The 24999-nt window shown below is 42.0% G+C and overlaps 1 long non-coding RNA gene across 1 annotated transcript; it reads right to left on the minus strand.

Moving 5' to 3' along the window:
- Nucleotides 1-20781, minus strand: LOC115031732 (uncharacterized). Its single transcript, XR_003837385.2, has 3 exons — nucleotides 20653-20781; nucleotides 19876-19957; nucleotides 1-423 (listed from the first exon to the last, which is right to left on the minus strand). It is a non-coding gene; the product is annotated as an uncharacterized LOC115031732 (long non-coding RNA).
- Nucleotides 20782-24999: the final 4218 nt, after the last annotated feature.

The raw sequence follows: 24999 nt of genomic DNA on the forward strand, positions 1-24999 counted from the left end.
CCTATACCCTCCCCCTGCCCTGCTCCCCTACTCACCCACTCCCACTTCTTGGCCCTGGTGTTCCCATGTACTGGGGCATATAACGTTTGCAAGACCAACGGGCCTCTCTTCCCAATGATGGCCGACTAGGCCATCTTCTGATACATATGCAGCTAGAGACACAAGCTCCGGGGGTACTGGTTAGTTCATATTGTTGTTCCACCTATAGGGTTGTAGACCCCTTCAGCTCCTTGGGTATTTTCTCTAGCTTCTCCATTGGGGGTCCTGTGTTCCATCCAATAGGTGACTGTGAGCATCCACTTCTGTATTTGCCAGGCACTGGGATAGCCTCATATGAGACAGCTAAAACAGGGTACCTTCAGCAAAATCTTGCTGGCGTATGCAATAGTGTCTGGGTTTGGTGGCTGATTATAGGATGGATCCCTGAGTGGAAATCAAGAAGAAGGAAAACTTTTAATTGGTGCTTTGACTTACGGTTTCAAAGGTTTTATTCCATCCTCATCATGGTTGGAAGCATGGCAGCTTACAGATAGGTAGATATGCTGAGAGTTCTACATCTTGATCTACAGGCAGCAGAAGGGGACTGTCACTGGGTGTAGCTTGAGCATAGGAAAACACAAAACCAGCTCTCAAAGTGACACACTTTTTCTGACAAGGCCACACCTCCTCCAATAAGGCCACACCTCCTCCAATAAGGCCACACCTCCCCCAATAAGGCCACACCTCCTCCAATAAGGCCACACCTCCCCCAATAAGGCAACACCTCCTAATGGTGCCATTCCCTATGGTCCATGCATTCAAATACATGAGTCTATGGGGGCCATACCTATTCAAACCACCATACTAACTTATAAACGGGTCACACAGGATAGAAATCCCTCCTTTTTGAATGGTGTTATTCTAATGTTAAGACTTATTTTAATTGTGTGTGTGTGTGTTTATGTTTGTATTCGTGAATATACATGCATGAAGGTGCCTACAGAAGCCAGATAAGATCATCAGATCATCTGCAGTGAGTTACAGGTAGTTTGTGAGACACCTGAAGTGAAGAAATATATAGATTAGATTTTTCACGGACGCTTACAAACGTGGTCCAGCTAATCCAGTAAGGACTATCTACCAGTGGAAAGTCCAAGAGTCCAGTAGTTGTTCAGTCTACAAGGCTGAACATCTCACCTGGTCTTCAGTATGTGCTGGAATCCCAAAGAGTTATGCTCTACTGCCAATGAAGGAATGCTCTCACGCAAGACAAGAGAGCAAGCAGGGGAAGATGGAGAGCTTCATTCCTCCATGACATGTACAGGCTTCCAGAAGGAGGTGTGGTCTAGATTAAAGGTGCATCTTCCCACCTCAAAAGATCCAAATTAAAAGTGGGTCTTCCCACCAACCAGGCAGCATACACCAACTGATATGAGGCCCTCAACACATATACAGCAGAGGATTGCTGGGTCTGGACTCAGTCAGAGAGGATGCACCTAACCCTCCAGAGACGGGACATTCCAGGGAGTGAGGAGGTCTGGTGGGGTAGGGGTGGTGGCATGAGGACATCCTCGTGGAGACACGGGTAGGATGGGGCGGGGAGGAGATATGGGATGTGGAACAGTCAGAGGGTGGACTGGGAAAGGGATAAAGTCTGGAGTTTCAAAAAAGATTAAAATGTAAAAAGTGGGTCTTCCCACTTCAAATGATTTAATTAAGATAACTCCCTATTTGCTTTTCTTTTTGCTATCAATTTATAGTTAGTTGGTAGTGGAAGATGTAGCCACCTTTTTGGGAAAGGCTAAAAGTGAACATTTTGAAAGCTTTTTTTAATTGGTAAAAGAAAATAGTAAGAGAATAATGCCACCAGAGACTTCAGTGGAAATTGCCCATTTTGAAGGTGCCATTCTTAGAAGCCAAGAATTTGGTATTTAAAGTTTATCTTGAGAGAATAACATGTAATATAATTTGAAATAAAGGTATAGTAACCTTAAGAGCACTGTAGGAAAAACATTGGTGGGTGGGGTGAATTTGTAAAAAAGAATGACTTTGATAAAGTTTTATGCACGGGCAAATGTATTCATTAGATTCTGTGTAGTGATCTGCTTTCCCTTTGTAATTTGTAGTCCTGAAAAAGATTTTTTTTAAAAAAATAAAGTCCATCCTTGAAAAAAAAAAAAGATAACTCCCTTACAGGTGTACGCATATCCTTAAGTTTTAGTTAATTCCAAATGTACTTAAGTTGATCACCAAAAGATAGCCAACAAACTACTCTTAACTGCTGAGCCATCTCTCCAGCCCTCATTACAAAAGTGTTTAAGGTTATAATAGCATATGCATCAGCTACTTTTCTCTTCTTGTGGTAAAATATCATAACCAAAGTAACTTATATAAGGTATTTATTTTGCCTTAAGCTTGCAGAGGGATATGCTAGTTAGGTTTTGGTCAACTTAGCACAAGCAGGGTCATCTTAAAAGAGGGAAACTTAAATTGAGAAAATGTCTCCTTCAGATTGACCTGTAAACAAGCATAAGAGGTGTTTTATTTATGAATGATTGATGTCGGAGGGCCCAGACCACTGTGCCATGCTGGCATTTAGTCCTGAGATGTATATATAAAAAACCAGGTTGAATAAGCCATATGGAGCATGCCAGTAAAGAGCATTCATCCATGGCCTCTGCTTTAGTTCTTGTTCCAGGTTCCTGCCTGCTTGAGTTCCTGCCTTGGCTTCCTACATGGGGGACTATAGTCAAAAGCTATAAGCCAAATAAACTCCTTCCTCCACAAGTTGTTGTTGTTGTTGTTTTGGTCATGGTTAATAGCACAGCAATAGAAAGCAAAATATGACAAATGATAAGAGTCCTTAGTAGCAAGGAGGCATGATATCAAGCAGCAGGATTAAGAGGCTGAGAGATCACATCTCAACCACAAACAGGACGCCAGGGTTTGGGGTCAGCACTGAAAGTGGATCAAGGCCATAAACTCTCAAAGTCTAACCCGAGTGATGTACTTGTTCTGGCAAGTCTCCACATCTTACAAGTTCCATATCCCCCCTTAGTTGGGGTTTCCATTGCTATGAGGAGATACCAGGACCATGACAACTTGTATAAAGGCAAACATTCCATTGGAGCTGGCTCATAGTTTCAGAGGTTCAGCCCATTATCATCATGGTGGGAAGCTTGGCAGCATCAAGGCAGACATTTGTTGGAGGAGCTGAAAGTTCTACATCCCGATATGAAAGCAGCCAGGAGAAGACTGGCATCCTCAGGCAGCTCAGAGGAAACCCTCCTCTCTCTCTCTCTCTCTCTCTCTCTCTCTCTCTCTCTCTCTCTCTCTCTCTCTCTTATTTTTATTAGATATTTTCATTATTTACATTTCAAATATTATCCTTTTTCCTGGTTTCCCCTCTGAAAACCCCCTATTCCTCCCCCTTCCCCCTGCCTACCAACCCACCCTCTCCTGCTTCCTGGCCCTGGCAGTCCCCTATACTGGGGCATAGAACCTTCACAGGACTAAGGGCTGAGGACACCCTCTTCTGCAATGGGTAGAGCCTGGGCATAGGAGGAGACCTCTAAAGCCCACCCCTACAGTGACACACTTCCTCCAACAAGGCCACACCCCCTAACAGTACCACTCCCTATGGGCCAAGCGTATTCAAACCACCACACTCCCCCAAACAGTGCCATCAACTGAGGACCAAGTGTTCGACACACAAGCCTCTGGGGAATACTTTTTCATTCAAACCACCACAATGAAAGCACAGTATCAGAATGGACAACTCCTACCAAGGAACTGCAATTTTCATTATTTTTAGTAACAGAGCCAAGTTTGCTCTCAGCCCTAACTGTTCTCATCTTGTAGTAAGTGCCCTCTGTAATCAGTTTACAAGTACTGAAGATTATTCTGGCTCAGTGTTTTGAAGGTTTAAGTCTGTTGGGCTGAATAATGTGGGTTCAAAACTAGAGACCCACGTGGTTGAAAGAGAGAATGGACTCCCATAAGTTGTCTTCTGACCTATAAAATCTCATTATAGTCCCACTACCACTACCCATTACACACACACACATACACATAAAGGTGAATATACAAAAACAAAGGTCATAAAAATTAAAACAAACCCCTCAGTTTTGCTAGGCTACTTTTAATTTGGGTTCTGTTCTCTGAGGCTAAAACCACCTTAGCCTACCAAATTTTATAGGAAGGGGAGTACAAGTTGGGCCCATGAAATCAAATGGTTCTGCCAAAGTAGACTCAATGATAAACTGTCCTCTTCCAACCATGCCCAGTGTGCTAGAGTGTGGTTAGTGCTCACAATCTTGGAACAAAGTGAAGTTAGGAGCAAAGAAAGACTCCAGGCCAAGGCTGGCTCACCGGAAGTGGCTGGCTCACCGGAAGTAGCCAGAAGAAAGCATACCCAGAATGATGTCTGTGTCTAAGAAGGTTCGTCTGATCACAAGCAGCCGTGTAAGGTTATTCCCGTTCAGTCTAGCCTCAGCCAAAGGAACGCTGCTCACAGTAGCCAGCAGATGCGGCAGTGTGGTCCTTAGAACCTGAAAGCAAGGCACTGGAGAAAATGGTAACATTCTGGCAACTGGAACGGGTGTGTTTGAGAGAAACCAGATGCCTTTGAGAGCCCCAAGGCCTGCCGGTGGCTATTCCATTCCACTCATTCCACAGGCCGGCTTTAGATCTAGGCTCTTGCAACATATGACAGCTTGTGATACCTGTGAGGAAAATTTACACTCAAAATATATGAAGAATTTTTACTCAAAGTATATAAAGAATGACTCCGAACCAAGTTTCAGAAGATAAATACTGTGGTAGAAATATAGGCATTTCATTAGAAGGAAAACTAATAAGTAATAAATGTAAGGGGGAAAGAGTTTGAAGCCTCATATTTTGACTAATTACTTCCTTGCATAATCTTAAAATGGACAGATTTAGTTTATTTTTAGCTTCTTTGTAACATTAAATCTGACAGGGATTAGAAAACATGTTTGTTCTTTTTTTTTTTAAACACAGAGTGATGTACAGCTCTCTAGAGTTTGTGTAAATTCAGCATTTGGCTGGTGTTTTGCACTCTCCCGTGACTGCTCAGTGGTCATTTGTTGCCCATGGATTAATCAAAGTGATAGAGATTAAAACAGTCCACTGCCTGCTGCTGAGTGAATGTCCTGAGACTTTCACTTGAACGCGCTATATAGCTGAGGCTTACCTTCAGCTTGCCATGTCAGATGGTCCGAAGGAAGGAAAGGTGTTTATTTAGCTCACAGTTCTGAGGGTCTAAGGGCACATGGCACTGACATCGGCTTGGCTCACAACTACTTGTAACTCTAGTTCCAGGGGTCCTGACTTTCTCGTCTGACACCAGCGGGCACTGTACATATGTGGTACATATATGATGGTGATGGTGAAGACCTCCTAATAGATCAATCCGTCAAACCTTAATATGGCTACAGTGAAACTCAGGTTCATCACAGGATGTTCCTCATTACAGGAACCCATGGGGAAATATATACAAACCATAGCAGAAACCATATTTAGTCTACCAAATTGGCCTCAACTTTCAAACACCCGATTGTTCATAGGAGGATAGAAATTGGCACATTCATACATTGTGCATGGGAGTATAAGTTAGCACAGCCTTGTAGAGAACAATTAATAACATATGGCAAAAAGCCTAGAAAGAATGCCAGAAGCAGAGACATAATCAAGGATCCACGAGCAACATTCAGTGAAGAAAACTGAAGACACCCAGGGTTTCTAACAGCAGAGTAATGTTAAAAAGACATTAGTATGAATGCATGGTAGATTCGTTTCAGAGACGCCCTTTGTAGATCAGTCAATAGTAGAAGCCCCGAGTTTCGTCCCCAGGACCACAGTAAAAACAAAAAAGTTTTCTTGGAAAAAAACAAAACAAAACAAAACAAAACAAAAAAAAAAAAACAACTTTTTGAAAACCTATCTTGTAGCATGGGTTGAAAAATACAAAGATGCAGTTTCCCATATAACATGTGAGTATACTTTGATTTAAAATAAGAACATGGGCAATTATATTATATATCATAGAAAAGAGCCTGAAAGTACACAGGTCAAATGTCAAACCCAATTTTGGTTTTATTTTCTTCTTCTCACATCTTCCAATGTTCACACTAGGCACTCTATCATTAGAATAAATTTTGTCTTAAAAGAAATGCATGTGAGTGTGGAGAGATGGCTCAGTGGTTATGAGTGAGGGCTGGCTGCTTTTCCAGGGAACCCAGCTTCGATTCCCAACACGCACCTGGCAGCTCACAACTATTTGTAACTCCAGTTCCAGGAAATACCAGGTGCCTGCTTCAGACTTGCTTCAGGTCCTACAGGAATGTGGTGCACAGACATGCATGCAAGTAAAACACAGATACACATAAAACAAGATAAAAGTTTAAAGCTTTTAGAGAAATACGTGCAGCAAAACACACATCATTGAAGCTGTCGCTAAAAGCACTTGTTGCATTTAATGATGCGTTTCTATATTTCAGTCTGCCATGCGGGAGAGCACACGTGTCCACAGGGAAAGTGCTTTCTTCCTGGAACATCAATCTAAGCTTCCTCCCTGGCCTTAGCGCAACCCTCCGCCAACATGTGCAGATTGTCCAAGCTAATTGCCCAGGACTCATAAAATTGGGGATTTTTAAATACATTTCAACAATGTCAGGAATCCAGTTGCTTAGTATTACAATACAAAACATTTCCAGAACTCTGGCTTCTAGCTGGAGAGAGAGAGAGAGAGAAAAAAAAAGAAGAAGAAGAAAAAGAAAAAATAAAATGGAATCAGATGACGCTCTCCAAAGGCTGCGTTTGCTTAACATTGATCCTGCCAGACTCTTAGGCCCCATGTCTGCTTTAGACATGCCAGCTTTAGCAGGCCTGCTTGAGAGACTCCAGGCTTCCCCAGCACCTCTGTACTGCTCTGCTGAGATGTGCTTTAGTGATGTGGGCAAAGGCACAGGGGTCAAGTGTCACAGCAGGTGGGGAGACCTGGGTTCAGGGCTGGAGACCTCTTGCCTTCACCTGGTGTTTGAACAGAGCACAGTTTGAACAGTAAGGCACTGTGTAAAACCAAAGGGCACGGCGTATGTGAGAGGGGGCTCTCCCATCAATCCACCTAAGTCGGTTGAGTTCTGGTTAGGAGTTTCATAGCCAGGGTTAGGGACACAGTTCACAGGAATCAGTTCTTGTATTACATGTGTGATTTGGACCCCAGCACTTAAAACAGAACAAAACCCTCACTAACCCACAGGGGAAGTTTCACAACCAATATTAACAATCCCTTGGCATGCAGTGAACCCTCACCATGCCTTACTCTGTAACATGTGAACATCCTCTACCCAACCGTGCCTCCCAGTTCCAAATACTAGAAAGGGAAGAGTTAAATATATCCACATCTCTTTAAAAATCAATTGATTATTTTTTAAAGCTTGGCAATGAAATTATATGTCCTTATCATGGCCTGCATGATCTCTTGAAGTACATGCATATGGTCGAATGGTTAGATTTTTACTAATTACCTCTCATCATTGTCATTTTTGTGGCGAGAATGCATAATATCTTCAGTAAGTCCAGTCCCCACGCTGTGCTGTGCTGTGCTGTGCTGTGCTGTGCTGTGCTGTGCTGTGCTGTGCTGTGCTGTGCTGTGCTGTGCTGTGCTGTGCAGCACGCCTCTTGTGCAATCCTACCTCACCAGGGCTATGTGTCCTTTGGCCAACATCTCCTGATATCAGATTCTTAATCTGAAGCCTGGCACTGTGCATCAGAAGACTATAAGCAGAATGACAGACCTTTTGAGAAAAGAGCCAGGGCTTTTATTGGATTTTCTATTTACAAACCCAAGAAACTATGGATCGTGGAATCACTGAACCTTGACATTCCATCTGGCATTACCATCAGGTGATTCTCCATGTTTGCATATTTTGGGTGCCACTTTTACCTGATTGGAGAATTTGACTCTATACCGTGTTTGGGGTTCATAAAGACTTTGTGTTGGTAAGGCTGGCTGGACTCCAATGTGAAAGGAAAACTCCTAGGAAGAGAAAATCACTCGAAAGCTTCTTTCTGCAACTCCACAGTCTTTCTGTGAAAGTTGGGTTCCACATCTGCACACACAGCAGCCACAAGGTACTGAAAAGCCCATTGAAACAGTCCTCTTAGATGCCAATGAAAGGACTCTTGCAATCGTGTGAAATTAGACATAGTTGAGCGTTGTACTTACTACATTTTAAAACTACTTTAGATAATTATAGCCAGTGTTGTCATCACAATAGTTTGATGCTGATCTTGGGCAATTTTTAAATGAGATGGAAGCAAGGCATGATGGTGAATGCCTATAATTCTAGCACTCAGAAGGCAAAGAGCAGCTTAGTCGGCACGGCAAGTTCTAGACCAGCTGGGGATCTATAGCTTGACTTTGTTTCAAACAAAAGAATAGTCCAGGATGATGTGGGAGTCAGAAAAAAAATAAAATAAACTTCCAAGATGCAAGCCTGTCAATATGAAAGTAATTTGATGATAATGGATTTAGAATGATCAGATTACCACTACCTGCTTAATATCAATAATGCAAAATACCTATTCACATCCATCTGTCAGACATCTGTCTATCTGTCCAGCGCTTTCGAGGGAGGATGTCAGGAAGGACTTGCTAGTGGGAGCACACGGTGCAGAGTTGCTTTAGCTGATGACTTGGATGCATTGAGAAATGGTGCCTGGGAGCGAAGGAGCTGTCTGGGCCCTGATGCTGACTCAGTGTGTTAGATCTACATCCTGTTTTCCCAGCCAAACTCAATGAGCAAGAGGCCATTTCTCTGTCACTGGATGGTTGGCCACAGAACCAAACAGCTTGGTGGAAAGCTGGTTATTTTCATTTTAAAAGTTTAAGGCCAAAAAAAAAAAAAAAAAGTTTAAGGCCACTGGCTGCTCTTCCAGAGGATCCAGGATTGATTTTCTACCACCCAAGTGACAATTTCCACCTACCTCTAATTCCAGCCCTAGGAGATCCAATGCTTTCTCTGGCCTCCAAGGCCACTAGGCATGCACTGGAAGGCAGACCATTCACACAGATAAAATAATTTGTGAGTGGTTCATCTTGAGCCAAGGTTGGAATCATAGGCTGATAAACCAATCTGCTAGGGAGGTTGAGGCAGGAGGCACATGCACTCAAGGCCTGCTGGGCCAGAGAGTGGCTGCAAGGCTGGTTGCCTAGGCAACTTAGCAAGCCGGACTCCAAATAAATAAAAAACTGAAGTCAAGACAGCTGAGGGGTCAAAAGAAAGAGTCCCAGTGGTCTGAGGCTGTAGCTCATCAGAGCAGTGTTTGCATAGACCACATGGAACACCGGGGTTCCTCTCCCAGCTCTGGGGAAAACAAAGAAACAAGCAAAAACAGGAAACAGTAGTGCTTTGGTCAACATCTTACAGAGAGTTGGATTTCAGTGTTGGAATCTGGGATTTCACAGCTTTTTGGGTTTTGAAAAGTGTCGTTCACATGTTTGCATGTATCTTTGCTTTCAAAGAATTCAGAGAATCCACAAATGATAACAGAGACAAAACAGCTACAAACTATGCAAGAATAGGATAGACACACGCAAGGTGCTAAACAGCCGGCTATTAACTGTATAAAAGGGAATTCTGATCTGGGCATGGCGGCACCTACTTGTGATCCCAACACTTAGGAGGTGGACTCAGAAGGGTTCCAAGTTCAAGCCTTGCCTGAGTTGTTTCACAAGACCCTACCCCACAAAAATAAAATGAGAAATAGAATATTCCAAAACATGCTGCAGCAAAGATGAGCCTTGGAAAAGTCCATGCCAAGGTGAGTCAGCCAGTCACAAAAGAACAATCACTAGGCTGATGCCTTCTCTACGAGATGCCAGGAGGTATCAGGCTCATACTCACACCACAGTCCCGGTCATCATACTCCAAGAGAGGAAGGTAGGATGGGAGTTGATATTTAACAGGCGCGTCCTGGGGGTGGGTAGTTGCAAGCAATGTTTGCACAGAAGAATCAATGGAGTTTTATATTTACACATGGCTAAGAAGGAGCTGGAAATGTAGCCCACTTGGTAGATTATACCAAATTGCCCATCATGCAGGGATCCCTGGATTTATACCTGCATCAGACATAGGCCTGGTGTGGTGGTTCATGCTTACGATCCCAGCACTTGGGAGGCAGAAGTGGGAGGATCTGAAGTTCAAGGTCAGTGTCACCTATGTGCAGAGTCTGAAGCCAGCCTGGACACTAGAGAACCTTGTATCAAGAAAGAAATGGAGCACTCTGGAGACAGAGGCAAGCAGATCTCTAAGTTCAAGGCTAGCCCGGTCCACAGAGACTGTTCTAGGTCACCAGGACTACACACAGAAATCCTGTCTTGAAAAACCCGAAAAAAAAATGTTTGCGGTATGTAACTCAATGGATAGAGTACCAGCATAGCATACCAAATCCACTGAGTTCCATCCCCAACACCTTCTAAAACAGGGTAGTGGTATACAGGTTGTAATCCCAGCCACTGAGTTAGTACACACAGGAAGACTGAGAGTTCAAGGTCAGCCTCAGCCTCAGCCTCAGTCAGCTACTGGTCTACCTAGGGTACATGAGATCCTGTCCTAAAAGCAATCCACTGTACAGGAAGGAAGTGGGGTAGAAGGAGGGAGGGAAGAAAGGATGTATAGAGAGAGAAAGAGAAGGAGGAAGAAAAAGAAAAGGAAGATGGGAGAGAGAAAAAAAAACCAAAAATCATGAGACAACGAGGAACAATAACTAAATGATATAAATGCTCTGTTTTAAAGGCTCTGACTTTTAGTAGTTCATAATGAAATATTTATTGGTGAAACAATATCCACCCATGCTTCAGGATAACTGGGTAAAGAAAGACAAGGAAGGACATGATATGGGTGAATTGACTAAATGTAAAAGAAAACCTAAGAGTATTTACGTAGGTTAGCCCTTTCTTCTCTGTGTTACAACTTACACGTAAATGCAAACTTGAAAACCTCACACAGGTGAAAGGCCAGTTGGCTGAGGCAGCCGGTGGCCTGGTCACCATGAATGCTCTTTCAAGAATGCAGCCCTTCCTCTGGATGAAGTAGATCACAAAGTTGCTGTCTCAACAGAAAAATATGGTCTTCAAATAGTTTTACCAGTTAGCTTCATTTATATTGAGCCTTCATTTAGTTTAATAGATTACATAGCCCCATTCTGTTGCATAAATAAGAGAACCTTTGTGATGTGCCTATAAAAAAATGTATTTAAAGGGCTGGAGAGATCACTCAGCAGGTGAGAGCACTGACTGTTTTTCCGAAGGTTCTGAGTTCAAATCCCAGCAACCACATGGTGGCTCATAACCATCCATAATGAGACTGACGCCCTCTTCTGGTGCAGTTGAAGACAGCTACAGTGTGCTTAGATATAATAATAAATAAATCTTTTTAAAAAGATGTATTTAAAGCCTGATTTTATTTTTGGATATACCTAACATTGCTGGAAAGGAAATGACCCCAGCCAGACTTCACAACTTGGCAGGAATTCTCTCTCACTTGGGACGGTGGTTTGAATCTTCAGTTATGGAGTAGAGTCCTCTGGTTACTTTACCAAGTGAATCCCAGAGGCACCCCAGAGATGCTCGCTTGCTTGATTTGAGATATGTGAAGCTCTGTAAAGTGATACCAAGAAGGGCATCATAAAAGTGGTATAGTTCTTGAGTCTCCCAACCCAATACCCAAGATGGAGTCCAAGAAAAAGGCAAAACCAGAGGGCCAGGATAGAACGAGTACAGGATTTCTCTGTAACTCTAAATACTTTAAACCATTCCAATAGCGTCATTAGTACTACTGAGTGGCATACTTCACCCAGGCTATTTCTTAAAAGAACTTCTTTTTTAGAGGCTAAGATACAAGCTAAATTAGGCTAAGCAAGGCATTGGGTGTCATGGTGTGACAGACAGCACCCAGGATAAGGTGAATGGCATGCCCTTAATATGTAACAAGTTATAAAAATTGTGAAATGAATTTATTTCCCAAAATTTTGACACGACAGTACCAAAAGAATAAAAGTGCTTCTCTGCGTGACATAAATTGCCTCAGAAATATCTCTGAACAAAACACGCACAAAGATGTCTACATTTATTTCTTAGATGTGACTTCATCACCAATCAGTCACTCTCACTGGCAAATGAACACGATCTTTCATGCCTGAGAGTGCTGCCTGTTCTGATCCTCCTAATCCACAGTGCCACAGAGCCATACAACTCCCTCTTAGTCATTGAACACTGCCCTGATCTCATACGAAGGATGACACTCTAAATGGTTTGTTTCCTATTAACTTCTCACACCTGATTGCCATTTGGTTTACTTGCTTAATTGTGACCAGTAACCCAGATAACATGGAAAACTAGATACAAATGAAGACCTTCTTAAAAGTCAGCAAGAAAAAGCACATTGGGCCAATGAGACAGCTTAGCAGGTAAAGGCACTTGCCCTTAAATGATAACCTCAGTTAATGCCCAGAAACCCCAATGGTAGAAGACAACTGATGCCCACAAGTTGACATCTGACTTCCAAACATATACACATAAACACACACACACACACATTAAACAAACAAACAAACAGATAGTATCAAAGTTTTTAAAAGAAAGAAAAAGCCTATGAAGTCACTTGTGTAAGAGTTAAGACTAGAAACTGCCACACCCCGTGAGTCAACCTTTATCTTCTTGGACGCTCCAGTTCCCACTGTCCCTATACTGGCTATGGATCTCTCCTTTCTTGCCATCAATTAGATTGCTTAAGCCATTTTTGGGGAGTCACTTCCCCCTACGTGGTGTAGGTTCTTAGAAGCAACCAGACTGGTGTCATCATTCAACGCCCCATAGTTAAGCACTCCCTTGGTTCCTCCTGTTTAGTCTGGCTCATTGGGTGTTGCCCATAAAAACAGTTTGGCTTTTGTAATCACCATTAGAGCAGGCGCGTGACTAATCAGCCAGTCAGGCAGCACTGCATCTTCTGCGAAGTCTCCACTTTGAGTCTGTACTTCTGTTCCTCTCTGCTCTCTGACATCCTCATTGGTATTTGCTCCACAGTTGAGACTGTTCACAGCATTGTTTACTTTCTTTCTACAAATATAGCCTATATTCTCTTGAAAGAGTGAAACTCACACCGCGGGGGAATTTGAAAAATGTTTCCAAAATACTACCCAATTATGTAGACACCCGGAGCAGGGAAGCCCTTTGTTCTCTGCAAGAGAACTTCAGGCCATCACTCACAGAGGGAATATTTGCAATGTGCCAGATACCATTCATGTTTCTAGCTTCTAAAACTAAGGTTTGAGGAAGAGCAGTGAAGTGGATTGTGGGTATTCAAGCCCCAACTGCCATGTTGGAAGGAGAGAGAGAACCAACTCTTTATGCATATATATATGTATATATATGCATAGATATATGTATATATATGCACACACACATAGATAGATAGATAGATAGATAGATAGATGATAGATATGTGTGTATATACACATATGTATATATATATATATATATATATACTTTTATATATATACACACATATGTATATATATAATTGGATATTTTCTTTATTTACATTTCAGATGTTATCCCCTTTCCTGGTTTCCCCCTTCCTGGAAACCCCCATTCCATCCTCCCCCTGCTTCTATGAGGGTGTCCCTCCACTCACCCACCCACTCGCATCTCCCTACCCTCATTACCCTACACTGGGGCATCTATAGAGCCTTCATAGGACCAAGGACCTCTCCTTCCATTGATGCCTGACAAGGCCATCATCTGCTACACATGCAGCTGGAGCCATGTGTACTTCTTGGTTGGTGGCTTAGTCCCTGGGAGCTCTGGGGGTGGGGTGGTCTAGTTGGTTGATATTGTTGAAAGAACTAACTCTTGAAAGTTGTCCTCCCTGTATGCACACACAAACACACACACATGCACACTCTCACACAAATAATAATAATAATAATAATAATGATAAGTAAAGTTTATTTGAAGTTAACTTTACATTTACAGAGCACTCACAAAGACAGTATGAAGTCTCCATATATCCTGTACCCAACGGTGCCTCCATTACATTACAGGGAATGGCGTGATAGAGAATCAGTAACCATAGGCTGTGATTGACAGTGCAGACTTTCATGCCTGCTTCTCTGGCGTTTGTCTATTGCCTTTTTATTATTGCTCTGGGATCCCCTCTAGAAGGGTTCATGTTGATTGCCAGTTTGGTGAGATTCGAATCGCCATGGAGACAAATCTCTAGCCATATCTGAGAGGGAGTTTCTAAACCAGAAATTGGTGTGAGAAGACCCACACTGAATGCTGCACCATTCCATGAGCCTTGAACTACCAAAAAAAAAAAAAAAAAAAAAACAGAAACGTGAACTGAGTACTAGTATCCGTCTCTCTCTGCTTCCTCACTGCCCACGCCGTGTGACCAGCTGCCTCACCTCCTGCTGCGGTTAACTCCCCCACAGCAATCGACTATATCTCAGACGGAACCAAACAAACCCTTACTTTCTAAAGCTGGTCCACCCTAGCAGTACATAAAGTGACTAATATACCACCCCAGACACCACATACAGTAATCGTGGCTCCTTAGGATGCTGCTGACTGGATAGATGACACTTTTCTTCCACATGCAGTCACCAGTTCTCTCGTGCCATGTAGTCTTTTCTTTCCTACTTACTTTTCCTTGTCTTTTAAAAAAAAAAAAATATCTCTCCGTGTCTGCCTTTGATCTCGTACTCCTTCAGATGAAGCCACCAAGTGCTGGAATTGCAGGCATCCCCACCTTGTGTAGCTTTAGGCTTCATTTCTTCTTGAAGGGTTTAACCGTTTTAAGGAGTTTCCGTTTTAAGAAGTTTCAAAGGATGCCCCTTAATGATACTTGTCTAGAATGCACTTAGTAGGCTTCTAAGGAAGCCCCAGAGACAAGAAACCGTTGTTTTCCCATCTTAGTAAGGCTACCTAGCATTCACATGACCTGCCACTGCTCCGTGACCTTTGGTCACTTGGCTGAGGGAGTGCTTGTCGAATTTCTGTTTTAATTCTTGCACAGGAAGCCACTCCATAGTACACACTTAAGTTGCAAGGAGCTATGTATACCTCCTTGAGGCAAGGTATTTGCAAAAATTATATGAAATTCCTGTTTATTTAGTCATTTACTTATAACTATGGACTCAAACTTAAAAAATACATTGAATCATAATCCAATATTTCTTCAGCTTCATTGTCTTTCAACTGTGTTGTCCTTCTGGCAAATGTCCTTGTGTTCAGAGAGTTGGAAGGAGATAGAGCACTTCCTGAGTCTCCTCTGCGACAAGATGCTCCTTCCAGCCCCTTCTTGTTTGTTAGCTGCCCCAGTCCTAGAATCAGCCATTTGTCCAAGGATCCCTGATCCTTTTCCTGAAGAGAAGTCCTAGAGGTAAAGGGCTACTACATATGGGTGTGGCTGCTGAGTGTCCCTGCCTCAGAGAGAAATGAAAAGGAAATTTATGTACATAAAATAGTACACATCTCGACTAATACTTCTACATTAATCCTTTCACAGTAACGCACATTCATAGAGATGCAGCCAACCCTTCCACCACGACCTCCACCAGTCTTGCTTCTTTCCCTGGTTCCCAGTGAGACATCTGGCTCTCATCCTCAACTATATATTTAACTAGTCAATTCTAGTACCCAGGATAGTAATAACAATTAGTGTTGGTGGATGGAAGGCAGATTTATCAACTGAGGTCATTAACCGTGGTGTCTCAAAGACATTACTCAGTATGGCCACACACCAGGGATCATGGGATGATTCTGTTACCCAGGCGGACGGAGAGATAAGAAAGAAGAGTCAGTGTTCTCCACCCAGCATGCACTGTAGCGGCAAGTCGTAGAAGAGGAAAATGCAGTGTGTTTGTTTAGAATTTTAGCTCAATTTCTAGGTACATTTCATCTCAGTTTTTTTTTTTTCTTCCCTGAAATGCAGTCTTTGCTATGATATCCACCTCCCTCCCTCCCCACTATGCTGACTCAGCCATTACCCTTCCTTCACAGGGCCAAGAGGAGAAACCTTAATGAGTTCATCATGAGTTGGAAGGGCCAGGGGGCACAGCAGGGACGGGTCAGCACATAGCTGCTGACTGACTTAAGACTTAATAAATAAGAGGAAATAAAAACTGGGAGAGAATGTGGGCTGTTCCTGCCCACCCTTGGTGAGGTTCACAACTTCACTAGTCGATGCCTTTGTTTATTAAATCAAGTGTCTCTTAAAAAAAAAAAATCTCTTTATTCACTCAAACGTCAATGTGGCTTTCCTACTCAATGGCATTTCTTAAAACCAAGCAAATGCACATTTTAGAAGAGTTGACCTGATATCTGGAAAGAACACAGAGCACATAATTCTACACAGGAAAATACACAAATATTCTTCATGTATGCTATAAGAGTTTATTTTATTTTCTTTCATTTACTCTTTGATGCTGGGGATAGAATCGAAGACCTGAACTATTTTCCCTGACCCTTGAGAGTGTTAGGATCTAGAAAGCACCACGGAAAAGAGGCTTTGGAAACTCACCCACAAGAATCTAAGCCTGACTCTGCCATTTAACAACTTTGGAAACCCAGGCAAAAATTATGTGCTGCGTTATAAACTGGTATTAGACTATCAATTATAATTTATTAAAATAGTATTTAAATGAGAAATTCTATTGATATTAGCAGTCATGTAAGATACAACCTTTGAACTTATAGCCCAGAGAGTGAAACTAGTGTATGCAAATTTATTTCATTAAAGAGGTGGGACACTCCTAGAATGGGATGCAGGACTGAGATAACTGAGCCTGTCTAAGGGGCTTTAGGGGAGCATGTCAGCCTTGCAGCTCCAAAGATGAGTGAAGTCGGTTGGACTAAAGACAAAAGAAACCATTCATAGACTGTAGAAGTGGGATGGAAAGGAGATGGAACAAGAAGAGAAGCCTTCTCACAGTGAGGGACCAACATCACAACTGAATCTACACAGAACCAAAAGGAACCCTGCCCCCTAAGCTGTTTACTTCACACCGATTTTGGGTTTTCTGCTCCATCTAGATGAACTTAATTAATACAGATTTTATTTATGTCTTTTCTTACCTTTCATCTCCCCAGTACCCCTCAAAATACTTTTCATCTTATAATTCTCCTGGAGAGATATTCTAAGGATTCCTAAGCATGTAACTTGAGGCTTTGTGCTGGCTAGTTTTCTGTCAGCTTGACACAAGCCAGAGTCATCAGAGAGGAGGGACTCTCAATTGAAAAAAGATTTCATAAGATTTGGCTGTACACTTTCTTAATTAATGATTGATGATGGAGGTTGAGCTTATTGTGGGTGATGCCATCCCTGGGGCTGGTGATCCTGGGTTTTATAAGAAAGCAAGTCGGACAAGCTATGAGGAGCAAGCCAATAAAGCACCAGCCCTTCGTGACCTCTGCATTAGCTCATGCCTCTAGGATTCTTCCCTGTTTGAGTTCCTGTTCTGAGATGGACTGTGATATAGAAGTGTAAGCCAAATAAACCCTTTCCTTCCCAATTTGCTTTGGTCATGATGTTATCACAGCAATAGTAACCCCAACAAGGACAGATATGAAATGGCATCTCACCAACAATCAACTCTGGTGGAACCATACATGCCATGGTACTGAGTAAAATCACTCTCCTTAGCTCACCATCCTCAAAGAGCTTGGAGGTATTTGTTTGACACAGTCTTACTCTGTAGCCCAGTCTGGCCTTGGTCCTGTGGTTCTCCTACTTCAGCCTCCTGAGTGCTGGGATGACAGACACAGCTATCATACCTTCCCCACAGGAGGTTTAGGAATAAGCCAAAACAATGGTACAAATTTAGGTTTTGTTTCACTTATCTCAAAATTACATACGTACTGAATCTGGAGAGAAATGTCAAGTAGCATAGCCTGTAGGAACATAGAGCAGTGGGCCAGTGAGAGAGCTCAATGAGAAGAGGAGACTACTCCAACACTGACCGAGTCCCATCCCTGGAACCCACATAGGGGAAGGAGAGAACCAACTGACCTCTGACCTGCACGCAGGCACTGGGAGATGATCCACATACATGCTCTCACCCACGTAAAAGTAATCGTAGGCAAAAATTTAAACGTGTGAAGTGTAATAGTTGCTTTGGTTAGGGAGGTGTATGTTTGGGGTCTAAAACGATGAGAGTATTAAGAATCATCCATAAGTGGGTATTCTCACTTTAATAAGTAGATTCTTGGGTGCTTTCTCTCTCTCTCTCTGTGTATATATATATATATATACACACACACACATATATATGTATATATACATACATATATACACATACACACACATATATATCTTACACACACACGCATATATATGTATATATATATGTATATATATCTTACACACATACACACACATACAAACACACACACATACACACACACTCACACACACATATATATATCTTACACACACACATATATATCTTACACACACATACACACACACATATATATCTTACACACATATACACACATACTCACACACACACATATATCTTACACACACACACACACACACACACACACACACACACACACACACACACTCACACACACACACACACATACACGCTTCTCCCTGTCCCTCTCCCTGAGGATTTTGATATTGATCAGGATAGGGGAATTCATATTGCTGTTTATAGAAAGAGTGGAAATGAAGGATAGCAGCTAATAGTGGCTAGGTGTCCAGTTCAGATGGTTACCTAGCAACAGCTTCAGATCAAAGCTGAACTTCAGAAGCTTGACTGAGCTGCACACTCAGTCTGCTAACTGTTGTCTCACGTGTACGGGTTTTTAAATCAGAACTACCTCTGGAGTTATATGGGCTGACACTCAATTGACTGACTGTCATCTCAGCCTCTGACAAGGTGAATGGGCTGTGTTGATAGGAAACCACTCAGGTTGTAAGGGAGAAAGCTGACAGTAGTTACAGCCAAAGCAAATACCTTCCAGAGCTGGAACGTAACAACTATGTCACTCACAAGCAGATTTTTTTCAATCCGCTTTCAAATAAGAAAATTAGCAGTTTGCTTAAAATCACAAAATGAGTCAGAACAGTTGAAGTAGGTGTTAAATAAAATGATTTCCACTGCAGTTAAAAATTACTCAAGAGAACTCCTGCAGACTCCAAGGCTCCAATTCTTAGTTTACTTCTAGGAAACTAAAGCAATTATCTATAAACAGATAAAAGCATTTTCCACAGTGGCTGAAATGTGTCATATTTGCACCCTGTCATTAAGACACACCTTTCTTCTATTAAGCATCTCTCCCTATCTGTACTTACTTTAGGCCCATAGTTCAAAAATATAACAAATATTTTACCTGTGTGATTTCTTTGTAGCAGCTTTTGAAATGTAGCCTAATCTGAAAGGAAACCTCTTGGTCAGGTTAAAATTCTATTGCTCACACTGGATATGTTAGGAATGGCATTTCCACAAAAAGTCAAGTTCAGGGGAGTCACACAGATACTTTCCAGACCAAATTCCATAATAGAACTATGAATAAAGCCTAGTACCGGAAACAGCCCAAGTGTCTATGAACAGATAACTGGATGAACAAAATGTGACACACACACACAAACACGCACATGGTTCTATCGTTGACCTTGATTATAAAACTAAATGTTCATGTTTTTCTCTCTGTGGCAAACTATATAGACAAATTGCCATTTTTATATAGAGCCATGGGCTAAAAATGATTGACTATGAGCTGGAGAAATGGCTCAGTGGTTAAGAGCACTGACTGCTCTTCCAAAAGACCCTGGTTCAATTCTCAGTACTTACATAGTGGCTCACAAGCACTGCAGTCTCAGGGGATTCAATGCCCTTTTCTGGTCTCCTTGGACAGCAAGTATGCATGACAGATCTGCAGACAAAACACCCATACACATAAGGAAAGAAGGAAAGAAAGAAAGAAAGAAAGAAAGAAAGAAAGAAAGAAAGAAAGAGAGAGACAGAGAGACAGAGAGACAGAGAGAGAGACAGAGAGAGACAGAGAGAGAGAGGAAAAAGAAAGAAAGAAAGAAAGAAAGAAAGAAAGAAAGAAAGAAAGAAAGAAAGAAAGAAAGAAAGGGAGAGAGAGGGAGGGAGGGAGGGAGGGAGGGAGGGAGGGAGGGAGGGAGGGAGGGAGGGAGGGAGGGAGAAAGGTAGATAGAGAAATGGATAAATAAATAAGGTTTTAAAAAAAAATGATGATTGACTGAAGGTCTGGGATTATAGCTCGGTGAGTAGGGTGCTTGCCCAGTATGCACAACCATGTTCAAATGTCAACACTGCCTACAACCAGGCATTGTGGTACCAACACTTCTGTAATCTCCAGTTTCAGGAGGCACAATCAGAAGGATCAGAAGTTCCAAGCTGCCCCTGGTTACATTACAACTCCAAGGCCAGATGAGCTATGAGATTCATAATAAAACATGTACAAACAAAAGCTTAATTAAATTGGACTTTTAGGTTATTGTGTCACAAATTCGCATAAGTCATTTCCAGAAAGATTTGTTTAGTTGAAAAGCATGATTCTGCTCCATTCCCTGGGGACTCTGCCTATTGGTGTGGACTCACCTTAGCTCATTCTCACCGACTCTCATCATCCTTCCTAGCCCATCTCCATTCCTTCTGTAGCCCAAATCCAGAAACACTTCCTAATACAGATTCCAAGTGGCAACATAGAGAAGTGTCTCACTCAGCCATCTTCTTGTAGTGAACTTTGAACACTGGGCAAGAAGTGAAATGTCAGAAGCAGTAGTACATGTCTGTAAATGAATAGTCTTTGAGCACATGAACTTTTCCCAGCTCATCTCACTAGGAATACCTTTGCTTGTACTCTTTTTTTTCTCAATTTGTTTGTGTTTAGCTGTGTGTCACGGGTGTTTCATTTCCTTTGTGGGAGGGTTTTCGAGACAGGGTTTCTCTATATAGCCCTGGCTATCCTGGAACTCACTTTGTAGACCAGGCTGGCCTCGAACTCAGAAATCCGCCTGCTTCTGCCTCCCGAGTGCTGGGATTAAAGGTGTGCACCACCACTCCCAGCAGGTGTTTCATTTCTTAAAGAGAGAAAAAGGATGTAGAGTTATGCAGGTGGAGAGGTAGGCAGATTCTGATAAGAGTCTGAGGAAGAGAAAATTGTGATCAGATTATACTTCCTGAAAAAAATTTTCCAGTAAATATTGAAACTTTTTAAAAAGTGCAATTCCTTCTTTTCATATATGTTTAACTTTTTCTGGTTGCAAATTAAGTATATAAATTATTTTTAGAAAAATCAAGAAATCCATGGAGGTCCAAAATACCCTCTGGGACATGTTGCAAGGCCTTTCAGCATTTTAATCCCAGCAGTGTGGTAGACCAGATGTCTATTTCCACAGTTTGTGCTCATTGGAGCACTTTCCTGCAGTTCAGGCCTCAGGTTTACTATGCTGCCTCATCAACCAACTTCCATGCCTTCTGGTCATGTTCAGCCAGTGGCCCTGTTTCACAAGCCTCCAGAAGGACTTGCTTGGAGGAGAGGAATTCAGTGCTTTCTTTTAGAGCCCTTTAAAATTCCGTCTTAAAATGGTGGTTTGAATATAAACTGTTTATTCTGGAGCCAATCCCAATAAAACATGGTAGGAAAATGAGAAAGAGAAAGAAAACAGGGAATCCAAGGAAAGAGGGATTGTCAAGCAAGCTTTCCTTACGGCCAGCTAGAGTTGAATCTCTGAGGAAATCTCAGGAGGTGAGGGGTGAGTTGGTCCACTTGAGGATGGGATGTGAGAATACTTATGGGCAATTCTTTGATTAACGCTTTCTTCAGAATGAGTGCATGAAAAAGCCAGCAGTGAGAGACTGCAGGAGCAACTCACATTGAGACAAGAGAGCAAAGAAAGCTGAACAATGGTATCCTGAGCCCTGGCCTGCTTACACTGAAATCTCAAATGAAGCTGCTGGAAGACCAGTTTCCATGAAGTGGCATGGGCAGTTTTGTGGGGGTCAATGCCAAAATGCTTCAAAGAAAGAGAAGGAGGTCATGGGAAGGGAATGAAAGGGCTGGAGCAGAGATAGCTCATTAGAACTGGGCTAAACTGTTGAAAGTTTTTTCTATCTATAAGAGCTGGGATAGTCTGGTGTGTGGGGTGTTGGGGGGGCATGTTTTTTATTTTGTAAGTCAGGGCCCTGTTTTGTAGCTTGGCTTCAAACTCAAGATCCTTCTGCTCAGCTTTCCAAGTGCTGAGACTATAAGTGTGCATCATCATAGTTGGCTTGCTAAGATAGACACAGACAAGCAGATGATTAAACACACACACACACACACACACACACTGTGCCTTCAGGTATCCAGTCATATCTGAATATTATTTCTAGCTGTCAGTCTCTCTGTTCATATTTGCAGACAAGAGGCAATCCTCTAAAGACCAGCTCTGACCAGGAGCTGTTTGTGCTGCATGAGAGGGGGAAAGACATTGAACACCAGTGTTGACAAGGAGACACATGATGCGCTTTATGCTCCAGTGGTTCCAACATTAGATTTATTCAAATTAGAATCAGCATTCCTACAGCAGAAAGCTTTTGTCCTAGAAAAGAAATTGCGATTCAAATAGAACAAAAAGAAACAGAAAAATAGTGAGGATAACTGATTTGTCACATTATAATTATTACAAGTTCAAAGTCTTATTACATCTACTTGCCTATCAGGTCACTCAGACCAATACAGGGGACCATCCTGAAATCTTCCTCAAATGTCCCACCAGAGACTGGTATCCTTGATTTTTCAGAGAGGAAAAATCACTTTTTAGTGGCTATACAAATGAATGCCACCCAAGATAGAGTGAGGATGAGATCCTTTGGGTTCAAGACATTATTGGAATTGTTAACATGGTAGGTAGACCAGATGTCAAAATCACTTGTTTGGCCATCCCTAGTAGTCTTCTTCTCTACAGAGAAATGTAGGTCTTAATATGACTCCTGTAAGGTTACACAAAACAATGTGAACTCATAGAGATACCCAAGATTATGATACTTAATAAGAAGTTGAAGGACATAGATGCTATGATTAAGCTAACTAATCTTGGAAGTAGTCAGGGTTTGCAGGAGTTCTGCAAAAAGCATATGTACATGTATGCATACAGCTAAACATTTGTTTTAATGCAGCAACTATTTGCAACTTACAGCATTTCTAATCTTGATTACTTTGCCTATGGTTTTTAAGTCACTGTGGTCAATATGCTGAATATTTCATGAGTGACATGAGACACAGTAAATGGAGATAGGTGCTTTAATTGCACAGAGCTATTGTGAAAACAAGTTAGATAATGTAATATAAAAACAACCTCCAGGCTCTATAGTATGTAATTATGGAGCATACCATTTACTTGCTTGCTTCTTGAATTCCTCCTTATGTATCTTTTGTAGTGACCATGTATTACTCTAATGGAATGGAGACCAGCTTAATCATTGCCAAATTGTTCTTCATTCTTGTTTTCTGCTATTTCAATATAGCTATTTATAAACATCTCTGCATGACTAGCATTTTTTTTCCTTTTGAAATACTTCCTCAGGATGAATTCCTGGAAGTACAAATAAATGGGTCTAAACAGAGTTGAGGCATTCTTGTTTAAATGATGAATGCCTTCTTAACATATCCAAACAACCAGTTAATTATGATATACCACAATTCGGACTAATTAAGAAACTAATTTTAATCGTAGTAGTGTTAGCCAGTCAGCATATATAAAACCAAATTAGGATAATTTTCAAAGACAGGAAGCATATACAATAGACGAACCCTGGCCACAGATTAAAATTGGACTTACCAGTTCAACATTGCTACTGACCAAATGCATGACTAGACCAAATCCAATTTACTTTACTCACTCTTGCCTTGGTTTCATTTCCTAGAAAAATGGAGTCCAAAGTCTTTTCTAAATCAAATTCTGACTCCATGGGAAACAAAGGCTCGTCTCTTCCAGGTAAATCATCTGAGGGCAAATGACTGATAACATTTACATATGATGAGTAACCTTCTCAGAGCAAAGAGCATCTCAGGGCGGAGTGTCCAAGTCCTGTCATTATGTTGTGCTATCATAACACTGCTGTGTATGATGCAGGCAAGGAGTTGGTGACCTTTGGGTGGAAGAAGAGAGGGCTCCACTCTTTACACATCAACAGTTAAAAAATAAAATAAAAACAGGTTGGTAATCCCACAGCGTTCCTTTAGTGTGGGCGAACAGGAACCAGGCCACCCTGACCTTGTGGTCCAGGGAGACTGCCAGGAAGCCTGAGGAGCCTCTGAATGCTGAGACAGCACTCTTGGCAGCTCTGAGAGGAAGCAGAGAGGGCAGTATAATGAGTTAGTGATCAGAAAGAGATGAGGATACAGCAGGGACTGTTGAATTAACCCCTGACTGTCATTATCAAGCACTTTCAGAAATGGCCATATAATTATTTCAGTTGGAGCAAACAAACTGAACAACAAATAAGCAATGATTCCCCCATCCCAGCCACGCCCATCCACACACTAACATTGTATCCAAGCTTCATTCACTTCAGAGACACTAGTACTTAAAAAATAAATAAATTAACTATAGCGCAAGGCTGTAACTCGGTGGTAGAGGTCTTGCCCAGCAAATAGAAAGCCTGGCATTCCATCCCCAGCACTGCAAAATGTAACTATATGAATAAATTATGATGTTTATACCTCTTAATTACTATTCCTCAGATTCAATGCTGGAGTTTTATATTTCTTCTCTAATGCTCTGGTATGGATGCTGAATCTAAGACCCCAAACTAGAGGTCATATACAAAGACAGTGAATGATGAACTGTCATCAAACCCAGAGTCCCTGGATTATCCTGACCATCCACTGCCTCCTCTCCCTCCAGCCCTCGGAGCTCCAGTTCTGAACTGATGATGCCTGGCTGGCTATGCAGCCTCTGA

This window comes from Mus caroli, unplaced genomic scaffold (assembly GCF_978045245.1).
Source record: "Mus caroli unplaced genomic scaffold, Mus_caroli_1 scaffold_10, whole genome shotgun sequence".
NCBI classification, from domain to species: domain Eukaryota; kingdom Metazoa; phylum Chordata; class Mammalia; order Rodentia; family Muridae; genus Mus; species Mus caroli.